Here is a 23839-nt window from a genome sequence, read left to right on the forward strand (position 1 = left end):
GTGCTGCACTACAATCAGAGAAAAATAGCTGCAATTAAAGAAGCTTTACTGCTGCACTTTAGAGAGTTTAAAAAAACCAACATTACATCAGAGAGAGACAAAGACGGAGGGAGCGAGTCAGAGTCGGAGGATGAGACGGAGACAAAGAGGAATGAATTTAAATCATCATGGAGGTTCAACACAGACAGTAGATGACTTTCATGAAGATGAGGCACAAAATGTTTGGCATGTAGACGTGATTAAAAAGGTTCGAAGTAACTTTGTCAACGTCAAATCAAGTAAAACTACATTTCTAGCAGGTCTGAGAGAAGATGACGGAGGTCAGAAGATTGCAAGAAGGTCAAACGAGATCATATTACGCATTACATCCACACCCTGCATTCTCATTAGCAAGAAACAAGGCTCTGACGCTGACTGAAAAAGCCAATTTATTATTATTTTTTTTTTAATTAAAACACTAAAAGACTGGCTGATAAGTCATTAATGAGTCCCATCATAAAAAGTAATGAGGCTGAGTCACTGTAGAACATCACATGTTTTACTCTTCTTATTCCACGGCAATGAATAACTGAGTGACATTTCAGTATTTAATACAATGAATATCACAGCATCCATTATAGTTTACCAACGTTTCTTTGTTGCTAAGCGATTACTAAGGTATTCTAGGTGGTTGTTAGAGTGCCGAAAAACAACTGGTCACCACACTAATGTGGCTGGTTGCCATGCTGGTGCTCAGTGGTTGCTATGCTAAACCAGCTGGTTGCTGTGCTGTTGCATGATGGCTGTTGTGCTACCCCAGCTGGTAGCTAGTGTTGCTAGGTGGTTGCTAGGGTGTTGCTATATGGTTAAGGTATTCCAGGTGGTTGCGATGCCAAATCAGCTGACTGAAAGGGTGTCCATGGTAACTACAATGCCCCAATTGGTTGCTGTGTTACCCCAGCTGGTAGCTAATGTGTTGCTATGGCATTCCAGCTGGTTGCTAGGGTGTTGCTATGCCAAATCGGCTGGCTGACAGGGTGGGAGTGGTTACTACACTACCCCAGTTGGTTGCTTTGCTGTTCCATGGCGGTTGCTGTTGCACTAGGCTGATGCTACACGGTTGCCATGGCATTCGAGGTGGTTGCTAGGGGGTTGCTAAATGGTTAAGGTATTTGCCCCAGTTGGTTGCTGTGCTACCCCAGCTGGTAGCTAGGATGATGCTAGATGGTTGCCATGGCATTCTAGGTGGTTGCTACGCCAAACCTGCTGGCTGACGGGGTGTTAGTGGTTAAAACACTACCCCAGCTGGTTGCCATGCTGTTGCTTGCTAACCCAACTGGATGCTAGGTTGTTGCTATGATATTTCAACAAAGGTGTTTAGATTATTGCTGGAGTCCTTTGTGTACCACATAATAATGAAGGTCCATGTCTGTAGCTCCTACAATTTGGCCTGCAAGGACTTTAGACTAAAAAACAAAAGCCCCAGTAGTTTCTCTGTGGGTCAATGCTCCAATTCGGAACATTGCTACGTCAATATTGTAATCCTACTTAGTGCCCGGTTCCAATACGGGATCAATGTCTTTGCTGAAATTCATGTTTCTATGTCGAAAATTCAACCAGTAAATTTTTTCTAAGTAAAATATGTATTGGGAAGATTACGAAGACCTCTGAAGCTAACACAATTAGACACTAAATTTGTGTTGCGCATAATTTGTGGCGTTTTAAGAAAGGAACGAAAAAAACGTCTGTAACGATATTGCTTGTTAAGGTGAGCAGGCTTGCGTCATGGCACACACAATGTTTTTAAACATATCCTGGCTGAGGTTCTCTTGGGTTACTTACAGTAGGTGTGTGTAAAGCCCTCCGGATCCTCAGCCCACACCGTGGCCCATGGTTACCACTACAGCGAGACAGGAAAACACGTCATTAGCAACAATCGTATGAAAAATAAACAGCAGGCTGCAACAGAGCACAACGTGAATGTAATGTCCAACACGGAAAAAAACACGCAGCTTCATTAGCACGCTCAGTGTGATTAGGAGAGGCTGCGTAGGAGGAAGAGGAGGAGAGCCTGGAGACCAGGATGGAGAAAGACGCTCAAAAATACGAGAAGACTAAGCAGCTTAAGAGGAACCCAATTAGGCCAGAGAGAGTGAAGACTGATAGCGGAGGAGATGAGAGAGAGCTCAGGGGATAAGCAATGCCAGCAGTGTTACTCCTCTACTGCTAGGGGTGGGAGGAAGAGAAGGATATAAATAAATAAACAAACAAACAAACAGTGGCTCCAAAAAGTATTTACACACTTAAAGGCAGGCTTATAAATGTCAGAGCATTAAAAAAAAATCATCATGTTATACCAAGTGGCATTTATTTAAAAGGAAAAAAAGACCACCAGCAATCATTTAAATCAAAACGTAAATCAATTTAAACAATATAAGTAATAATGATAGATAGATTGCTGAGAAAATATATTTAAAAAGATGGTTGTAAAAGAGAGAGACAGTCAGACAAAGACAGAGAGAGACAGTCAGAGAGGGGGAGAGAGAGAGAGAGAGAGACACATACACAGTCAGACAGAGAGGGAGAGAGAGACAGAGAGAGACTGTCAGAGAAAGAGGGAGAGAGAGAGAGCGAGAGAAACAGTCAGACAGAGAGAGAGAGAGTGAGAGCCAGAGAGAGAGAGACAGACAGACAGTCAGAGAGAGAGAGAGAGAGAGAGAGAGAGAGAGAGAGAGAGAGAGAGAGAGAGAGAGAGCGACAGTCAGAGAGAGAGCGCGCGACAGTCAGAGAGAGAGAGAGCGCGCGACAGTCAGAGAGAGAGAGAGAGAGAGAGAGAGAGAGAGAGAGAGAGAGAGAGAGAGAGAGAGAGAGAGAGAGAGAGAGCGCGACAGTCAGAGAGAGAGAGAGAGAGAGAGCGACAGTCAGAGAGAGAGAGAGAGAGAGCGACAGTCAGAGAGAGAGAGAGAGAGCGACAGTCAGAGAGAGAGAGAGAGAGCGACAGTCAGAGAGAGAGAGAGAGAGCGACAGTCAGAAAGAGAGAGAGAGAGAGCGAGCGACAGTCAGAAAGAGAGAGAGAGAGAGCGACAGTCAGAGAGAGAGAGAGAGAGAGCGACAGTCAGAGAGAGAGAGAGAGAGAGCGACAGTCAGAGAGAGAGAGAGTGAGCGACAGTCAGAGAGAGAGAGCGACAGTCAGAGAGAGAGAGAGCGACAGTCAGAGAGAGAGAGAGCGACAGTCAGAGAGAGGGAGAGCGAAGGTCAGAGAGAGAGAGAGAGAGAGAGAGAGAGAGCGCGACAGTCAGAGAGAGAGAGAGAGAGCGACAGTCAGAGAGAGAGAGCGCGACAGTCAGAGAGAGAGAGAGAGAGCGACAGTCAGAGAGAGAGAGAGAGAGAGAGCGACAGTCAGAGAGACTTTTTGACTTTTTACATTATTTGCACAAGTCACAAAAAACAGAGTGACTCAATAACTATATAAATAAATAAATAAATAAATAAATGAATGAGTATCTGGTGCAAAGCTTAGTTCTCCTTCAATGACAGGGCACAGAACATTCGTACACCACCACACTGACTGAAACATGTGCAGGTTATTCATGCTTTTATAGAAATTAAAATCCGTCAGTACTCTTGATTTAATAAGTCTGGAGAAGATTAATTTAGACTCACAGTCTGTATTTTGAGCAATTTTGTTTTCTCGGCTCAGGTATATTGTCATTTTTGCCTGACCAAAGATAAAATTGATCAGTTGGCACCTGAACCGGTCTCTCCTGACATATTTAAAACCAAGAATAAAACACTGAAAAGTAAAGTCAACATTAAAAGACCTTAAGAAGCTCCGTAAAAACACAAAGAAAAGACTGTAACCTGGAGCAGTGAATAAAAGCATGTAAAACACTTTCTCTCTGTGAACAGAAAGGACAGTTTTGTGTAACATCGGGGTTTAAAATGAAAATAAAAGAGTTCACAGAGAGAATACAGTGTAAAATCCTCCATTGGAGGTCGGCAGCTTTTTTGGTTAACGGTGGTTTGTACAGTGTCTCCACTCTGGTTTAATATCAGCATTAAAACCAAGTACATTTCTCCATGGGGTGTCGACCCTCACACTCAGTTTTTTCTTATTTAAAACCTTAACACTGGCTCTGTAGAGCAGCTTCCCCGACACTGTCCCAAAGTCCATCTCCGCCTCGCCCCGGCACTCCAGGAGGGGACCTTCACACCCGTCGAGGTCAGGAGCGATGATCAGCTGGGGAAAGGGTTCCTCCTCTGCAGGACCAGCCTCTGTATACTAATAGTCCCTCAGCCGAACACGCTCCTCAGATGTTAGGAAGGACCTCCAGCGGTGTAAGAGTTGGCAGACAACACGCAGGGACCGCATATGTGCTGCCAGGTCCTCCACCTTCGACAGGTCAGCTCCTGCGATGTTCACAAGCTCCCGGAGTGTCACAATGCCTGCGGAGATGGCCACACTGGAGATGTCCATGCGCCCGCCGTACACCAGAGGCTCCTCCAGCAGCCAGTACAGTGTTCCACTGCCTTTGTTCTGTTTTTTTAAAAAAGTTCCAGATTTTAAACGTTACGATAAAACAATGGTAATCCAGAAACGTTTTGGTGTCCGTTAAAAACAAAGTTCTGTCAGGCCCCAGTCCTCCAACTGTTTGTAATAATCCACTGGCTGCTGCTCTCCATACTAAGTCTCTAGATCCAGTGAGGAACCTCTGGATATATGAAGGCATTGGAATGCTGCTGCTCTGCTGGCTAGCTGGACCAGCCCTTGCCCTCCTTGGGCAGATGGAGCACGCTCTGAGGGATCCAGTGTAGACCGTCCCAGAAGAAGTCCACCAGCAGGGCCTGAATGCTCGCTAGCAGGTTTGGCGGCGGATCCACGCATGCCAGCTTGTGCCAGAGGGACGACGCGGCGAGGTTGTTGACGACCAGCGTTCGCCCCCTGTAGGACATCCTGGGGACCATCCGCTTCCACCTGCTCAGTCTTCCCTTCACGTGCTCTACAATGCCTTCCCAGTTTTTATTTAAAAACTCATCGCTCCCCCGGTAGACACCCAAGAATTTAAAACCACCTCTTTTCCACACTAAGCCTCTCGGTAGTGTAGGTTGCCCACCGCCCCACTCCCCAACTAAAATGGCTTCACTCTTTCCCCAGTTGACCTTAGCTGAAGATAAAATCTGAAAGTCCTTTAAAATATCGTTTAAAACACTGACATCCTTCTGTGAGTTTACCATGACTACTAGGTCATCTGCGTATGCTGAGAAGCATAGTGAAGCCTTGCTGTGTGGAATGGAAAAACCAGATAGAGGAGATCTCAGTTTACATAAAAGAGGTTCAATTGCAAGAGTATACAACATACCTGACATAGAACAGCCTTGTCTAATACCTCTGTACACTCTAAAAGGGGCACATAAACCACCGTTAACCTTCAGCACACTCTCAATGTCATTGTACAACACTTTGATCATGGTTATGAAACCTGAGTTGAACCCGAAGGTTTCCAGCACCTTCCACAAATATTCATGCTCAACCCGGTCAAATGCCTTTTCCTGATCTAGAAAAATCAGACCGGTCTTTAAGCCCAATAGTCTGGAAACGTCCAAAATGTCACCAATTAAATGTACATTGTCGAATATAGACCTATCAGGCACACAGTACGTCTGGTCCTGGTGAATGATCTGCTCCATTACCTTAGTCAGTCTTGAGGCTAATGCTTTTGAGAGCAGCTTACATTCAGTGCACAGTAGCGACACCGGGCGCCAGTTCCTCAGGTCCATCAGGTCTCCCTTTTTTGGCAGTAGTGTCAGGACGGCCCTCCTGCAACTCAAGGGGAGTCTACCTCCCCTCACGCTGTCCTTTAGGACATCCAGCACGTCCTGCCCTATAACTGCCCAGAATGCCTTATAGAACTCGACAGGGAGACCAACTATACCTGGTGCCCGTCCATTCTGCATCCCCTGGAGAGCTTTGTGAAGCTCCTCCAGTGTCAGCTCTTTGTCCAGCTCTCTGGCTGCTTGCTCAGAGAGCTTTGGAAGGCCCACCAAGAAACTCTCCTCCACCAACTGTGCCCCTGACCGCCCACTGCTGTATAGCTTCGAGTAGAAGTGGCTCAGTGTCTGCTCGCAAATTTCAGTGGGCTCCGATGAGAGATCCCCTGATTCCGTTCGCAAAGCATGTATGTACCTTTTCTGTCCATTTTTTTGCTCTACACTGAAGAAGAACTTAGAAGGAGCATCCATCTCATTCATGCTTTTAAAGCGTGAGCGGACCAGCGCCCCCTGTGCCGTGATGTCTAACAGGTCATTCATTTTGGTTTTTTTACTCTTGAGTTCTTCAACATGCCCTTGATTTCCTGCGGCCTCCAAACGCTGGAGTTCCACTATTTCTATCTCCAGAGCTTTCAGAGATCTAACAATGTCTCTTGTGACATTGAGAGTGTACTGTTGACAAAAATCTTTAATTTGTGACTTAGTCACATCCCACCACTGCTGTAATGAGCTAAAAGCTGCCTTCTGAGATTTAAAACAATTTCATAAAAAAATAAAAGACTCTAAAATTAGCATCTTCTAAAAGTGCAATGTTAAAATGCCAGTAGACACTCCTAGGCTTTACATTCTTTTTACTGATTGTACAGTGTACCATACTATGGTCAGAGATACCTACTGGAACAATAAAACACTTTGTAAAAAGAGTAAGTTGATGCTTAAAACCATAAAAACGATCCAATCTTGCCAGGGAGAGCGTGTTATCAATATCATGGGTCCACGTGTACCGTCTCTGTTTTTTATTGACTATTCTCCATATATCATCCAACTCATGGGTCTCCATAATCTCCATCAGGCGTTTACGGGATGCTGCATGAGGTTCTGTGTGGTTCCGATCCAGAATATCTGCAGTACAGTTAAAATCACCACTGCATTGGTGGGAGCGTACACACACACAGATAAAAACTAAAACCTCATTCTCATAAAACGTTTTCACTTTTAAAAGCCTCCCATTTAAAATCTATTCAACTGAATAAGAACAGGGAATAAAAGTTGCGAGTAAAAAGCAAGGCAACCCCACCACTGAGTGTTGTGTTGTGAGAGAGAGACAGTCAGAGAGAGAGAGAGAGAGAGAGAGACAGTCAGAAAAAGAGACAGTCATAAAAAGAGAGAGACAGAGAGACAGTCAAAGAGAGAGACAGTCAAAGAGAGAGGGAGCGAAAGTCAGAGAGAGAGAGAGAGAGAGAGAGATAGAGAGAGAGACAGTCAAAGAGAGAGAGAGACAGTCAAAGAGAGAGGGAGCGAAAGTCAGAGAGAGAGAGAGACAGTCAAAGAGAGAGGGAGCGAAAGTCAGAGAGAGAGAGAGACAGTCAAAGAGAGAGGGAGCGAAAGTCAGAGAGAGAGAGAGACACAGAGAGTCAAAGAGAGAGAGAGACAGTCAGAGAGAGAGAGAGAGAGAGAGAGAGAGAGAGAGAGAGAGAGAGAGAGCGAAAGTCAGAGAGAGAGAGAGAGATAGTGAGAGAGAGAGAGAGAGAGAGAGAGAGAGAGTCAAAGAGAGAGAGAGACAGTCAGAGAGAGAGAGAGAGAGAGAGAGAGAGAGAGAGAGAGAGAGACAGTCAAAGAAAGAGAGAGACAGTCAAAGAGAGAGGGAGCGAAAGTCAGAGAGAGAGAGCGAAAGTCAGAGAGAGAGAGAGAGAGACAGTCAAAGAGAGAGAGAGACAGTCAAAGAGAGAGGGAGCAAAAGTTAAAGAGAGAGGGAGCAAAAGTCAGAGAGAGAGAGAGAGAGAGAGAGAGAGAGAGAGAGAGAGAGAGAGTCAAAGAGAGAGGGAGCGAAAGTCAGAGAGAGACAGTCAAAGAGAGAGAGAGAGAGCGAAAGTCAGAGACACAGAGAGAGAGAGAGAGAGAGAGAGTCAAAGAGAGAGAGCGAAAGTCAGAGAGAGAGAGAGAGAGAGAGAGAGAGAGAGAGAGAGAGAGAGACAAACAGTCAGACAGCAATTTCTATCCCTGTGCTCCTGAGGACTCACATCTAACTGTAGAGGTGATGACACTCACTAGCAGGATCTTACTTCTCTCACACCCACCATGTTATCTGTAGTAATAACCTGTTGAAATGTGACAGTCATTAACAAATAAAACCGGTTTTGAATTTGAGATGAAGCTCAATGACAACACTCCTACTGACACAGAAAGCTTTAAAGATAAACAGAGCCCAGTGTCAAACATTTCTGCTCATAAAACTGCTCCACATTGCAGTTTGTCTCACGAACCAGATGGACGGACGGCACTTTTAATCCTGCAGACGCACAGAAAACACGAGGGATGATGAGCTTTTACCCAGTTTATCTAAAACTGAGTTATATGAAAGTGCACACCTTTGGACCTTTTACGCCTCGGGAAACGATTCGGTCAAAAATTAACACATTTTGGAATTAAATATTTCAACTTAACACCAAAACAGCAATAAAGGAAGTGGTGAAAAAGTTGAAGGTATTTTAGGAAAGTCCTTCACGGTTTAAGGCCAGTCTGGATTCAGGTGGTCACCAGGATGAAGAACAATTCTATGGTCAGGTGGCCATAAAGTTCAGTGCTATTCATGAAGGAAAAAAGAAGAGGCTGTTCATCAGAAGAGCTCCATTCCAACTGTGAAGCATGGTGATGGGTTCAGACATGCATCAGTATTTCAGTTAGGAAAGTTCCTGGTGTTGAGAGTCGAGTTGCGCAGAAGCTTCGGTGGCTTTCCTGAGCTCCACATTAACATTAACACTTGTGTGTAGTGTGAATGTGTAGTTGGGATTCTGGGGGAAAAATTGCGAGTTCCTTAAAACGTGCCTGCATCCTTGGGGAAGTTCTTCCGGTGGAAGCACGCCTAAGGTTCTAACTTTATGAAAAAATGTCCAGATAGTCTTCCTCCAGAGGCTATAAGGAAAGTTCCTGGCAAGTCAATTAGGATAGAAATGTTTTCTATCCATCTTCATGACTTTTTAAAGGTCTTGTGGTAAAGGGCAGTGTTCGGAGGATCAGGGTTCAAGCCCCAGCACTGCCAAGCCGCCACTGTTGGGCCCCTGAGCAAGGCCCATACACCTGCTCCAGGGGTGCTGTATAATAGCTGCCCCTGAGCACTGACCCCTACCTCCTCAGCTGGGATATGTGAAGAAAAGAAGTCCACTGTGCTGTAATGTACATATGGCTATAATAAAGGCTTCCATGTTCATTCATTCATTGAGTTACAGATGCAGTTCCTGGGTTTCTGACCTCTCTGCTGGAGGAGAACCTGAATGTATGGTGTTCAGTGTTGGGGACTGGTGCACTTTAGAACATCGGTGGTATAACAAGGAAGAAGGTTTAAATGGAAATACTGAAGCAACAATCTGCAAAAAAATATATCCTGGTTACAGCTGGATACTTCCAGCAGGATAGTGATCCCAAGCACAGCTCCAAATGGGGACTAGAGTGGCTTAAAAAGGACACTGGGGTAAATATAAAGATAACACTGAAGTACTGGGGTAGCAGATAAAGCCCTGAGCTGGATCCCATTGTTGACTGACAGACTAAAAAAACCTTTGAGCAAATGACAAATTTACACCAGTTCTGTCAGGAGGAAAGAGCAAATAATTCCAGTGAAGTATTGCAAGTTGTTTTTGAAGCATTTGCGTTTATTTGTATAGCGCTTTTAACAAGCATCTCAAAGCAGCTTTGCAGAAGCATAAAAACAGAATTAATATTGTAAAGTTGAAAATGAAGTTATATCATTTATCCATAATGAACAAGCCTGAGGTAATTGTGGTGAGGAAAAATTCCCTGAGATGATCGGAGGAAGAAACCTTGAGAGGAACCAGACTCAGAAGTGAACCTCATCCTCATTTAGGTGACACTGGACAGGAAATGATGTCAATGTAAATCATGAACCAGGATTTGAACTCATGACCTTCCATTCAGCAACCCAACATCTACCACCAGGGCTTTTCAATTAGTGTGTCATGGAGCCAGTTCATGAACAGCATCCCAAATGAGGGGTCGGAGAGATCTGGCTTGTAATACGAGTGATAGATGGGAGCCCATAGGTTGTATTTCTGTTTGTTGTTTTGTATTTATTTAAACTACAAGTCACCTCAATAATTAGCAAACATTTAGGCTGCCTTCTAACGAGAGAAATTACATTTTATAGATTTTTCAAAAATCTATAAATCACAAAATAGTGATTACTCGCTTTAATAACATTCGTGTGTGAGAATGAAGATTCGCTCGTGTAAGTAGAGCTACGGTAGAAGAATAGGGTCAATGCTGGTTCACCGAATTTCCCGTTTTTTTTTTTTGGAAAACTGAAGGAAGAAATGAACAGAAGAAATGATACTAAGAAAACTTCTCATCTGTCATCGTCCTGTCAGTCTTCACGTGTCACACCGAACGTCACGTGACTCCAGCTCTGTGCCCTAAGCATCACTTTATAACTGTACAGCCCGTGGACCGTCTGAACTAAATTTATTCTAGGGAGGTCTTTTTCACACTAGGCTACACGAAGGGCCGGGAAAATAAATAAATAAATAAATAAATAAATCAATCGCCTGAACAGCCCAGACCTACACCACTGCGTAAATAAATAAACCCACCGCTTCGCTACAGGAAAGACAGGAAACATGAAAACATAAAATGTGTTGGATTAGCCCAGATTAGCCCAAGTGTATGTAAACATTTCTCCTCAACTGTCCCACCAGGTTAATCTCGATTCCCACTTCACACACGGCGAGTTTTCACACCACAAGTTCGGGATTTTGCCCAGATTTCACCGAAACGTGTCAACATTTTCTTTTTAACAGCATCATATTAATCCAGTGCTCAGAACCCTACATCGAGAAAACCATTTTTAGTTCTGATGAGCTAAAAACAATGACTGGAATTTTTTCCCCCTGTTTTTTAAAAGTTGGAGGGAAAGTAAGGAAAGAAGGTAAGTAAGTAAGTAAGGAAAGAAGGAAAGAAGGTAAGTAAGTAAGTAAGGAAAGAAGGAAAGAAGGTAAGTAAGTAAGTAAGGAAAGAAGGAAAGAAGGTAAGTAAGTAAGTAAGGAAAGAAGGTAAGTAAGTAAGTAAGGAAAGAAGGTAAGTAAGTAAATAAGGAAAGAAGGTAAGTAAGTAAGTAAGTAAATAAGGAAAGAAGGTAAGTAAGTAAGTAAGTAAATAAGGAAAGAAGGTAAGTAAGTAAGTAAGTAAATAAGGAAAGAAGGTAAGTAAGGAAAGAAGGTAAGGAAGGAAAGAAGGGAAGGAAGGAAAGAAGGGAAGGAAGGAAAGAAGGGAAGGAAAGAAAGAAAGAAAGAAAGAAAGAAAGAAAGAAAGAAAGAAAGAAAGAAAGAAAGAAAGAAAATCTACAAGACTGAGTATTTTCTGATAAAACTGTAAAGTTTCTGGAAAGCCATGGACCAGGAGTCAGAACCGTAAAATCTTTGTTGTTTGTTATACTGTACATAACCAAATCATCATAACTGGTTTTAACAGACAAAGTAGTCAAAGGAACAAAAGGAACAAGCTAACTGTTTACCGAATATGATCAGGACCTGAGGCGGAATATCCTGACTCGTCAGATAACAAAACTCATTAGATTGCACAATATAGTAGATTTTAAGAGAAAACAATCGTACAGAAAACTTGCCTGATTTTTAGACTTTAGTACTCCATTAAGTTTCCAACAAAACAGCTAATTGGCCATGATTTGATTCGTACGTTGAAGTATTTCCTTCAAAAAAACAAAAAAAATAAATAAAGTCGGAATGACGTCGTGTTCGTACCGCTTGACTGCGTTCATTACACAACAGTCAATAATGATAAAGAAACACCACACAGCCAAATCTAAGCAAACCAGACACCCTAGTTAAACAGTATCCTCCTGGTGGTCTAACACCAGAATCACATGCTCTCGTTCACCAGGGTCTGGGTTCGAATCCCAGGTATGGAGCTAATCCAGCTAACGAGGGGTTAGAGCTCTCTGTGCCGGTCCCATCCCAGATTAAAAGGGAAGTAAAAACCCTGCGCCAAATCTAACATTCGGGCCACGCGATCCATTGTGGTGACCCCGAACAGGGAGCAGCCGAAAGACAACCAACAACCACCACCATGGTGAAGTGTGCCAGAAGACAAAGAACTAGCAGCTTTCCTTCAAAACACACAAAAAAAGACATCTAATGCCCCTTTTCCACCAAAAAGAACCGGGTGCTGGTTCAGAGCTAGCACTGGTGCTGTTTCAAAGTTGGTTCCACTGGCGAACCTTCTAGAACCGGTTTGCCTTTCCACCGGCTAGAGAGCATCACAGAGCCGAGTCTGACGTCACTGTATACGTGTCACTTGTCCCAGCAACGTTAGCGCAGCAGCGGCAAACACAAACACATCAACAATGGCGGATGTTGCTTTACTGTTAATGCTCATGGCTTTGTGAACCTACATTATCACCCAAACGCGGCGAATCCAACGTGTACGTGCAGCTCCGTGTAATTTGTATAAACGGAGGTTGTTATCAAGAAAGTACATAACATTATTTTATTATTAACACAGAAAAAATTTTGCCTTAGCATGTAGCTACTTACTACAGGGTGTCTGCAGGGTTTAATCAGTCAAATTTAAGACTTTTTATGACCTTTTTATGACCATTATGATTTGAATTTATGACCTACACGAATTACGATAAATAACTTCAGTCATTAAAATTCCTTTCAAAAGTCTTTATTATTGACTTTCATTGAAAGTAACAAGTTTTATTATTTAAAGAGTAATTCGGAATTGTTCGGAAAAGTTCGGCAATATCCTCGTTCCCGTTGTACGACTGGTGTTTGGTCACAGTATTCAGCACCCACAGGACCTCCGCTTTCAGTGTGGAGGTTGATCCGAAACCACTGTGTGTGGCACTGGATGCGACAAAAACGGAATCCCGCGCTGTACTTGGACCGGGTAACGTTAGTGATGGAGCCGAACAAAACTGACGGATCGCCTGCACCCGCTGCAGGCCTTTTACAGCAACGATATGCTTTTCCGACTTTGCATGTGACTTCAAGGCTTTTATGCCTAAACTAGACAGCTCCAACGTCTTCTTACACAGAGTGCAATAGGCTTGATACCGATTGTTAGCGACGGGCTTGAGCCAGCTACTAAACGCACCGTCTTCGAGCCACAGATCGTTAAAGGTACATTTTCCCAATGTGATAGTCAGGATGATTTCAATTAAACTAAGCAGTGACTCAGTATGATACAGTATGTTCGGAGTTCGCGCGGGTTTCTGTGAAAGTCCTTCCGACAAGTCTGTATGCTGCCGCATGGACCTTGTAGTTCTGGAACGCTGTGATACCAGTGTGATACCACCAAGATTCCTCATACAGAACTACAACAGGCGAAACAAATGAATGCCATTGCCGCCGCCGATGGATAAAAATTTAAGTTTTTTTATGACCTTGTATGGAAAATCCGGGCGTTTTTATGTCTTTTTATAGCCTTAAATTCTTATTGTTAAATCTATGACTTTTTATGACCCCGCGGAAACCCTGTCACTATCACGTGTGCTGATAATGTATCATATTGCGGTAAAGTAAAAGTGTATTAAACATTAGTATACTTAAGGTACATTATCAAAGGCGCTAACAGTAGCCCCGCCCACAACCCCTGATACAATCGGTTCTTAAGTCTAGACCAGCAACGTTGTGGTGCTACTTAGGAACCACTTTTCCTGGTTCAGAGCCGGTGCTTTGGCTGTCGAAAAAGAAAGAACTGGTTCCAAATTAGGCTCCGAACCAGCACTCAAATGCCCCTTTTCCACCGAGGCAGTTTGAGTGCTGGTTCGGAGCCAGAGCCTAATTTAGAACCAGTTCTTTCTGTTTCGACAGCCAAAGCACCGGCTCTGAACCAGGAAAAGTGGTTCTTAAGTAGCACCAAAATGTTGCTGGTCTAGACTTAAGAACCGCTTGTGTCCGGGGCTGTGGGCGGGGCTACTGTTAGTACATTTGAACGCCATTGTTGCCATTGTTGTTGTGTTTCTGTTTGCCGCTGCTGCGCTAACGTTGCTGGCACACGTGACACGTATACAGTGACGTCAGACTCGGCTCTGCGATGGCTCTCTAACCGATGGAAAGGCAAACCGGTTCTTAGAAGGTTCACCAGTGGAACCAACTTTGAACTAGCACTAGTGCTAGCTCTGAACCAGCACCCGGTTCTTTTTGGTGGAAAAGGGGCACAAGTTCAAACTATTGTTTTCTCTTCGGCAAAATTTCAGCAGAAAAACATTCAAATTATTCGGAAAGGAGAAGATTTCCAGATCAGAATCAGAATCAGAATCAGAAGGAAGGAATGTGTGTCATACGCTTCCAGTACACAGAGAAAACACATAGGCAATAAAAATTAGATGAGGATTAAATAAATAAATAAAAATAAAAAAAAAATACATGTGTAAATACACTCACTCACTCACTCTCGCTCATTTTCTACCTCTTATCCGAACTACCTCGGGTCACGGGGAGCCTGTGCCTATCTCAGGCGTCATCGGGCATCAAGGCAGGATACACCCTGGACGGAGTGCCAACCCATCACAGGGCACACACACACACACACACACACACACACACACTCTCATTCACTCACGCAATCACACACTACGGACAATTTTCCAGAGATGCCAATCAACCTACCATGCATGTCTTTGGACCGGGGAGGAAACCGGAGTACCCGGAGGAAACCCCCGAGGCACGGGGAGAACATGCAAACTCCACATACACAAGGCGGAGGCGGGAATCGAACCCCCAACCCTGGAAGTGTGAGGCAAACGTGCTAACCACTAAGCCACCGTGCCCCCTGTGTAAATACAAATAGACAAAAAAAATTGTAATTGTATGTACGGATGTTCTATAGATGATAGAATGGAATAGAATGGAATAGAATGAGATGCAGGGATACCAAAATATGTTGTAAAACCCGGTCTGAAGTTTGTTGCTACTACTTTTCTAAGTGATCCGAGTTCCGGTTCTCACGGTACCGGGTCTCAGTGCACTTTTATGCCATAGACACTCATTATAAATTTTAGAAGTTTATAACTCAGCAAGCTTTCAAGCGATCTACACCAAACTCGGCCAGCTTCTTTATGGTGATACTCTGGACAAAGGTATAAATTGGTATATCGACTGGCCTTTCGGATTTCCCGCAGCCCCGCCCCAAATTATGCAAAAACTTTGACATTTCCACAACATTGACATTTGACATATCAAAACACTCAGAACAATGAGGGGAAATGGGTCAGGGGTATTCGGGTGATGTCAAAATGCTCGCCTCCAAAAGTACTGGCACCTTAAAATACCGGCCTTTGGGAATACTTGCTCCGACAAGCCAACATCAAAGTTTGTCACGACGAACTTTACAAATCTAGTTGCAGATTGTTATTGTGTAATGGGGGAATATTTCACTGTTCCTGAAGTGGATTGCCTGTGGTAAAAATAAATAAATAAATAAAACGAGCAAAACATTTCTAATCATTACAGTTTACACTGGAATTGTGTAATTAAATTAACTGTTATTTTTGCAATCATTTCCAAGTATCTTCCCGGTCCAGTGAAATGAGCCATTATGATTAACCCTGAAACAACCCAGGATCGAAGCGGGACACGAAGCGGAGATTCACACCTCACTAGCCATCATTAATAAAGGTTTAATCTGGATCCTAAAACATTTGAGCTACAAGCTAAACATCTTGTATACACAGCTTTCGTCTTCTGCTGTGAAACGCACACGGTTTGAGGTGCCCCTGTGTTCGGTCACCCTCCTGTCAACGCTGCTCTGTATGTACTCTGCAGAGGGCAATAAAAAGCTCCATAGAACATTAATTTACTGCTCAGCCAATGTGAGGACGGCGAAGAGGACGGAATACAGAACTCAAGAACCGGCCGAGCGCGACGTGGTGCTGCAGCGGGATCCGCAAAGCTGTAAGAATGTTAGGAAGTCGCCTTGTTCGATTGAATACGGAATATGATCACGATACGATTCCCTTAAAAGAGGCGATTCTATCGAAATCGATGTATTCAGGTGTGAAATAACGGATGACGGAAATAATGTTGAATTCGGTTGATTAGAGGTTGCAAAAGATTTAATCTCTCTGGTCAATAATTTGTTTTCTTTTTAAAGAAGATCCATGATGCGGATCTTCAGTTTAAGTTCCTTTCTCCGTATTCAATCATTGTGTTTTTATTCAAATGATGTATAATTTTTTTAGACAGCTCAGGAAGATTAAAAAAAATGTTTCGATGTATAAAAACGAGATGATAAAAGTAAAGTGGACCAGGCCGTCTGTTGAACGCCGTAAACGGTTAACAGAGAACATCCAGGAATCCACAGACCCGTCGTGTTGTTTGAGTAGCTGAGGACAGAGTGATGCTGTAGTGAAGGTCTTACGGCACTTGGTCTCCGTGTTCAGATATTTGAGACTATATCGTGTAGGGATTACATTCGTGACCGAACATATTAGAGATGTTCTAACATCCGTATGTTATAAATATAATAAACACTAACATCTCAGACACAGTGCAGAAATGTCATAGAGACAAATGACATCATTTCTGCCTCTATGGCACTTCAGCTATGTTTCAGAGATGTTAGTGTATCTCTATCACTATTATATCAGACTTGCACATTTTATGAACAACAGATATGTTAATCCCTCTCCACTGCTTCTATCTTTCTACCCATCCCGAGGCATCCAGAAATTGTACCAGCTCAGATCAGGTCTTCCGTGCGATAAAGATTTTGGACCTCCACTGAGATGAGGCCGACTGAGAATCCTGAGGCATCTAGAGATCTACCAGCTCCAGTTAGACTCTGTGATACTAAAGAGGAGATGTGAACTCTGTGTGATCTTTTGCATCAATACAATATTTGTTAGACTGTATATTTATAATCACACCCTCCAGTGTCACCCATATGAGGATGAGGTTCCCCTTTGAGTCTGGTTCCTCTCAAGGTTTCTTCCTTTATCATCTAAGGGAGTTTTTTCCTCACCACCTCAGACTTGCTCATTGGGGATAAAAACAAACGCATTTAAATCTATATAATATTAATCATGAATTTTGTATCCTATTAATCTTTATATTATTCTTTATAATAACCTTTTGTTCTATGTTTGTGTTCTGTAAAGCTGCTTTGAGACAATGTCAATTGTAAAAAGCGCCATACAAATAAACTTGAGACTTTTTGACCTTAAGAGCTGACCTTTAGGTGTTAAGATGCTTTATGAATAAAGCATTATGAATGCTTTATGAGCACTCACTAGGCGAAACTCTTTACACAGAATTTTTATACATGTTGATATGTTCATGACGTTCTATGCTGCTTGTATTGTACAGAACACTGCTGCAATCTGCTGCGTTTTCATTATTGATCGTGAAATACGTCCGGATCGCCGTCTTTGTGCCGTCTGGCCATCACGCGACATACCAGGCTTATGTCGGATCATATTGTGTGATAAAAGATCGTTTTTACAAGTCTGAGTAAATGAGCACAATATTGGGCGGATGCGTGATAAAAATATTGGCACCCACGGGTCAGATTTTAACCGCTGCACGTTTTGTTTTGTTTGTTCGCAAAAACCAACACTGGTGGTCTTCTGGAAACAAAGAGATTTGTGTAACTGTATAGTGTGGAAAATGAAAGAAGGGAAAAGAAAAAAAAAAGAAAAAAGTATTGTGCGTCTCCAATTGCTCCTGTCCATGCATTCCTGTCTGGAAGGAGCGGCCCTGCTATTGTGTTCTGTCGGTCAGCTCGCTCTTACAAATCTCAAAAAAACTAAACAAAACAAAAAATAAGCAAGCCGTGTTGTGTCTTTAATCAAAGCTGAGACTCGACCATTTGATAAACAAATGCGCATCCATTTCCTGCATGTGCTGAACGAATGCTTTGTTGAGTCCTGGCTACGCCACAAAACCCTGCTCCCGTTATCGTACTTCACTTTTATACTTGTGGTTGAACCTCACTTACTATAAAAATACAAATAAAATCAAAACACCACATTACAATTAAAAAACAACATGCCAACTTAGGTTTGGTCGTGTAATTAATTTGCATAAAAGCCTCGTAAAATATCTGAGGGGCTTTTTACACCTGGTGTTGTATCGTAGGGGCTTTTTACACCTGGTCACTTCATGCGTTTTCTGTGATCAGATAGCTATCCGATGGTAAAAAGACCAGGTCTAAATGCCTTCCGAAACGTTTTCGAGACGGATATAAATCCGATGTTTCAGATCACTTCAGATGAAACTGGACAGGTGTAAATGAAATGTGGTTGTTCAAGCCACACACGTCAGTGCTGGCTCTCATCTTTCACCCATAGATATCTATGTCTTTCACTCAGGTGTCTCATTGGGACTTAAAATGCCCTGCTGCCGCCAGTGAAAATGCAGCAAACAGTAAATGCTGTTTTTTGTAGCATTAACCGTCGTAACAAGTTTTTTCGTCTTCTTTTTGATTGCATTCTGAAAACTGCATATACCAAAGCGTGTTCCATTTCAAATATATTTACATTTTGGGCGGGAGTAGAAAGATCGGATTGATCTCCGATTCGCCAAGACGCATTTATGTGGCTTAATGTAAATGGAACAGTTTTAACAAATCAGATAGCTATCGGAAGTGACCTATGAAGTATCATGAAGTGACCAGGTGTAAAAAGACCCTAATATGTAAGGCTGTAAATAAACAGGTTTTCACTTTTCGGTGTACATATTGAAATCAGACCATTAAGCAGAAAACACGTTGAGAAACGCACCGATATACACCGGCGTCAGCATTGTGCTGCGGTTTCAGCCAAACGAAATGTTTAAAAACCAAACAAAGGGTTTGAATATCAAATAAAAGACAATGCTTCTGAGAAGCAGGAAATGGTTCGAAACAGAAGTTTCCTAAAAAAAAAAAAAAAAGTGTCTTGGTTTGCGAATGCGTTGTTTATACAGAGAGAGACTGGAGGTTTTTGCAGTCTTTCGGGTGTTTCGAGTCGATCCTGACAGTATTTATAGTCCTGGTGTAAAATACAGGTTTGTAATTTAGTAAACAATCCAAGAACATGATGGCGCTGGGCTTTTTTTTCCCCTCAAAACCAGAGAGAAAAAAAAAAGTTTCTAGAACCAAATTTAGGCTTAAACATACACTTACTTCCCACAGATTAACACGGAGTCTTAAGATATTCATTCAACTGATTCAACGGTTAAATTTGATTAAAACGATAACTAAAATTGAATAATAAAACTAAATCTGTGCGTTCAAATTAACCGTGAACAAAGCTTTCTGTGGTGTGACTCACAAGGGCTCGTGTTAGCCGACGTCACGTCGCTCTAGATGCGTTTATTTTATTTTTTTTAATAATGTCTTCATGAACATTCAGTGTTTGTCCTGTTTTAGCTTTCACACGTATTTGTCTGGTTCCTGAGTGTGAATCATTGTGAACTGATACTTTTGGCAAACAAAAAAAAAAGAAACTGTCTCCTAAAAGGAATGTGTAGGACTGAAAACACTGAAATACAATGATGGATGGGGAGGAAAAAAAAAATATGGCCAAGTACCAAGCCTGTGTTGAAATCTTGATCATGAAGCCACACGAAATATTACTCAATTACAGAAACTCCTAGTTTAAAATCATTCGCTCGTTTTGTTTGGCAGTCTAAATCTCCAGGATGCAGTTCACTACAATACAGCTCTGCGGTCTGAGGCTGACGGCTCAGTTTATAGAACGTAAACATACAGCAGGTTTTGGGTTGCAGATGATATTTTTTATGTTCACTTCCTGTATTTGAGAAGCTTTGTCCCTGCAGTCAGACATGTCAGGGAGGCCAGAGAGGTACTCGGGCCATTGTTGTACAAACTAATCGCACCGGAGAAGAAAACTAACCAGGGTTTTGTCTCAAACTGAGTAAACGCTGTATATGTGAAAGCGCTATTAGAGACCAGCATGGGCAGATACACGGATGTGTGCGGTATCAGTGGCTGGGAAGTGTATACAATACAATAGGTGGATTCTGCATACTGTGATAAGTGACGAACGTAAATTATTCAATTCATGAATATTTAAACTGTCCCTAAAGCCAGGCTCACGCTGTGTGAATTTGGGCACGATTTGGTCGTCTGAGACAAACTTTCAAAATCCTAAAAGATTTCTAAAATCCTTTTTGCATCAATACAACATTTGTTAGACTGTATATTTATCATCACACCCTCCAGTGTCACCCATATGAGGATGGCTTCCCCTTTGAGTCTGGTTCCTCTCAAGGTTTCTTCCTTTATCATCTAAAGCACTATTCGGGCGATACTAGTTTTACAGGGGGTCGTTAGAGAAATTTCAGTTTCACAGACGTACTTTGTGACTTTAATCCCGTCCGAATCTGCCGTGTCTGTCTTTTTCTCACACGACCTGTGTAAAAATTCCAGAGCAAATTACCTACTGTTTTTCAGCAAAATCGGCGCTCCTCTGAGAAATCTAATCCCGTCTGAACGCGAATGTCTGTGATTGCCGAAAATGTTTTTTCCAAAACGCGTTTTCTTGTCTGTTTTGGTCAACGTGAACTACCGTATTAACCCTAGCGCTCCGGTATTCAAGTTTATTGATCGGTCGTATGACCATACGCAATCCACGCATCCTGGACATGTGGTCTTGTGCAACGCCCACATGTAAAACACAGACACTCCTACCTCTGTAATTAACACAGCGATTAGTCCCGTCCGAATCCATACATGAAATGACAGACGTCGGCTGAAATGAAAAAAAATTCTAACTCAAACGTCGTTTGGAAAACTAGTCCCGTCCGAATAGTGCTTAAGGGAGTTTTTCCTCACCACTGCTGCCTGAGTCACCTCAGACTTGCTCATTGGGGATAAATACATATACATTGTGAACTAAATACATCTAATATTAATCTTGAATTCGGTATTATATTAATCTTTATATTATTCTTTATATTAACCTTTTGCTCTATGTTTATGTTCTGTAAAGCTGCTTTGAGACAATGTCAATTGTTAAAAGTGCTATACAAATTACGTGACGTGACATACGGCTAAGTACGGTGACCCATACTCAGAATTTGTTCTCTGCATTTAACCCATCCAAAGTGCACACACACAGCAGTGAACACACACACACACACACACACACACACTGTGAACACACACCCGGAGCACTGGGCAGCCATTTATGCTGCGCCGCCCGGGGAGCAGTTAGGGGTTCGGTGCCTTGCTCATGGGCACCTCAGTCGCGGCCGGTCCGAGACTCGAACTCCCAAACTTAGGGTTAGGAGTCAGACTCTCTAACCGTTAGGCCACGTTTGCCAACATAAATAAACTTGAATTGAATTGAAAAATAGGGTAAAATCTGTAGTCTGTGATGGCTGGTTTGACCTGGTCACGGTCAACGACAGCCGAGTAACGGACGAATCGATCAGTTTTTATCTCTGATGATGTTCTGGCAGTGTCAGAAGATTTCAGACACTTACCTTTAGTGTGACGTTTCCTACGACGAGCATAAAACCAAGAACCAAAAGGAGCGTCGAACTTTAAACCACCTCAGGGAAGATGTCGAAACAAGTCAGGTGGAAAGTACAGTAGGACGGAAACAACAATTAAGTTCGTTCATGGTCAAGTCTTGACTGTCGTACATTCTGACATGATGACAACTGAGATCTACAGTGTGACAGGGGATCATGTACAGTACGACAAGCAACAATCGCAAATTAGTATGAAAATTCCCACAGCGTGAGTCCGGCTTTAATCAGAAAACAGGCTGCTTTAAAGTGCGTTTTTTTTTAAAACCCTCTCGTAGTGGTAAAGAAGGTAGTTCTTCAGAGGAACGAGTGTGGGCTTGGACAAGTTTAAATGTTTATTCACACCCACAAACATGTATACATGCACACTTGGATTTACACACACCTGTGCAGAAAAAAAGAATACTTCAGGTGCTTTATGTGCATTTCACAACCATAAAAACTTCATATCAATTCCCCAGTAAGCACGTGAGCAGTCACTAATCCGTAAACAGCCTATTCATCAGAGAGCGTCTTTCTACGCATGACCCGCTTGTGACTGTGTCAAAGTTTCCTGAGATCAGTGAAGCAAGGAGGGAGGGACGGAAGAAATATATACATATTTTTTTAAGACGACACGTAGACAAATTTACACGTAAAACTCGTCCAGGCCACTTCGCACGTTCTGCGAACACACCACGTGTCCTGATGTGACTTATCTTACATTCAGATAAGCCATGGCTGTCGTACAGTTCTGTATTTTGGCACCTGTTGCCGGCACACACCGCGGGGATTCGGACACATCTGCAAAACGCAACAGCTGTTTCCTTGGAAACATGAAAACAGTAGGATGGAAGCAAGGAAGTCAAAACAAACAATTTTAAGAGATTGAAAGCTCGCTGGAAGTGATTTTCTCACAGCGTGTAAGCCAAAGCTGATGGTAAGATTGACAGTGGGAGATTACCTACCAGCGAGACTACCGCGTTAAAGTCAGTGCTGCTTCCTGTTCTTGAGTGGTACAAGTCTTAAACGAAGAAGAAGCAGCCTTTTGTTTGTCTCGTATACGTTACAGCACAGTGAAATTCTTTCTTCACATATCCCAACAAGAGAAGCTGGGGTCAGAGCGCAGGGTCAGACACGATACATCGCCCTTGGAGCAGAGCTGGTTATGGGTCTTGCTCAAGGGCCTAACAGTGGCAGCTTGGCCGTGCTGGGGCTTGAACTCCGATCCAACCCTGAGCCTTAACCTATTCGGTGTTACTCCTGATTATTTACTCTGACATCACAGGGTCGTTAGAAGACAGCTAACGAGTCTGTGCTTTCACATCGTCTTTTTGTATTTTCAACCATGGTGCCGTTTCCTGTTCAGGTGAAAATGCAGTACTGATACAGGTAGGACTGAAACAACTACATCATCTGACAGCGCTTGAGCGAGTTCACAGACTCGTTCTAAGTGAACTCTAGAGCAGTTCAACGGCAATGAAGAAACGATTCAACTGATTCACTTCCTGCTCATCTGACTCAAACGTCAAACCGTGGAGAGACAAAGAGAGCTGTAGGGCTGAAAAAGTAAACACGATCACACAAATATCTTAAAGTGCTGGTCCTTCGTGCTCTGTGATTTCCACCCAACCCTGGATTTTATTTACTTTTTTTTTGGGGGGGTGTGAATTTTCCATCTCCATCATTCTTACTAATAACAGTGTTTTACGAGCACCTTTTCACCTCTATAAACCCCCTGCCAACATTTCCACCCCGATTTCTTTCATTACGTCGAGTGTGAACTTAAACCAAACGCATTAATTTTGCACACCGTAAACAAACCAATGTGTGAAAGTCCCCTTAGAGCGAGGAAACATACCGAAGTGTGTGTGTGTGTGTGTGTCATGAGGACTCCTGAGAACTAAATCTTAAAACCATGCAATCAGCAGTTATATCTGATCCACCATCTGTGCACAAGAGCCACAGTAAATAAAAAAAAAACTGCTGTGTGGCAAACGGGTAGGTTATTGGAGCCTGCAGCAGGGTGTCTGTGGAGGAAAAACAACTCACACTGTCCGCATATGGACTGCATTTACTACCAAAATGATCTACTGTAAAAGATTCCCACGCCTTCAGGGAAGATGTTACCTTTTTCTAGAGTATATTAACACAATCATTGTTTGTTTATCAGCCATAATAAAGACGACATCAATGCTTCTTGTACACAGTTAGTGTCACCCTGAAGTAATAAAAACACAGCTAGCGTGATCTACCTTAATCGTTTCCAAACAGACAAAAGAAATTGCAGTGTATGTTTTTTTCTTTGACGTCATACCCTATATGTTGTAAAGCTTTTATTAACGTATTATGTTGAACTGCCGTGTAAACAATAA

General features: G+C 42.7%; 1 protein-coding gene across 3 annotated transcripts in view; it reads right to left on the bottom strand.

Annotated features, from left to right (window-relative positions):
* LOC132845553 (NEDD4-like E3 ubiquitin-protein ligase WWP1) overlaps positions 1-23839 on the bottom strand; it is a 49719-nt gene that overhangs the window by 25049 nt on the left and 831 nt on the right. For all 3 annotated transcript variants that reach the window (XM_060869604.1, XM_060869601.1, XM_060869603.1), the window contains exon 2: positions 1822-1879. The gene's annotated coding sequence lies outside the window, so the exon portion shown is untranslated. The remainder of the gene's footprint in view (positions 1-1821; positions 1880-23839) is intronic.

The sequence above is a fragment of the Tachysurus vachellii genome, chromosome 5 (assembly GCF_030014155.1).
Source record: "Tachysurus vachellii isolate PV-2020 chromosome 5, HZAU_Pvac_v1, whole genome shotgun sequence".
NCBI lineage: Eukaryota > Metazoa > Chordata > Actinopteri > Siluriformes > Bagridae > Tachysurus > Tachysurus vachellii.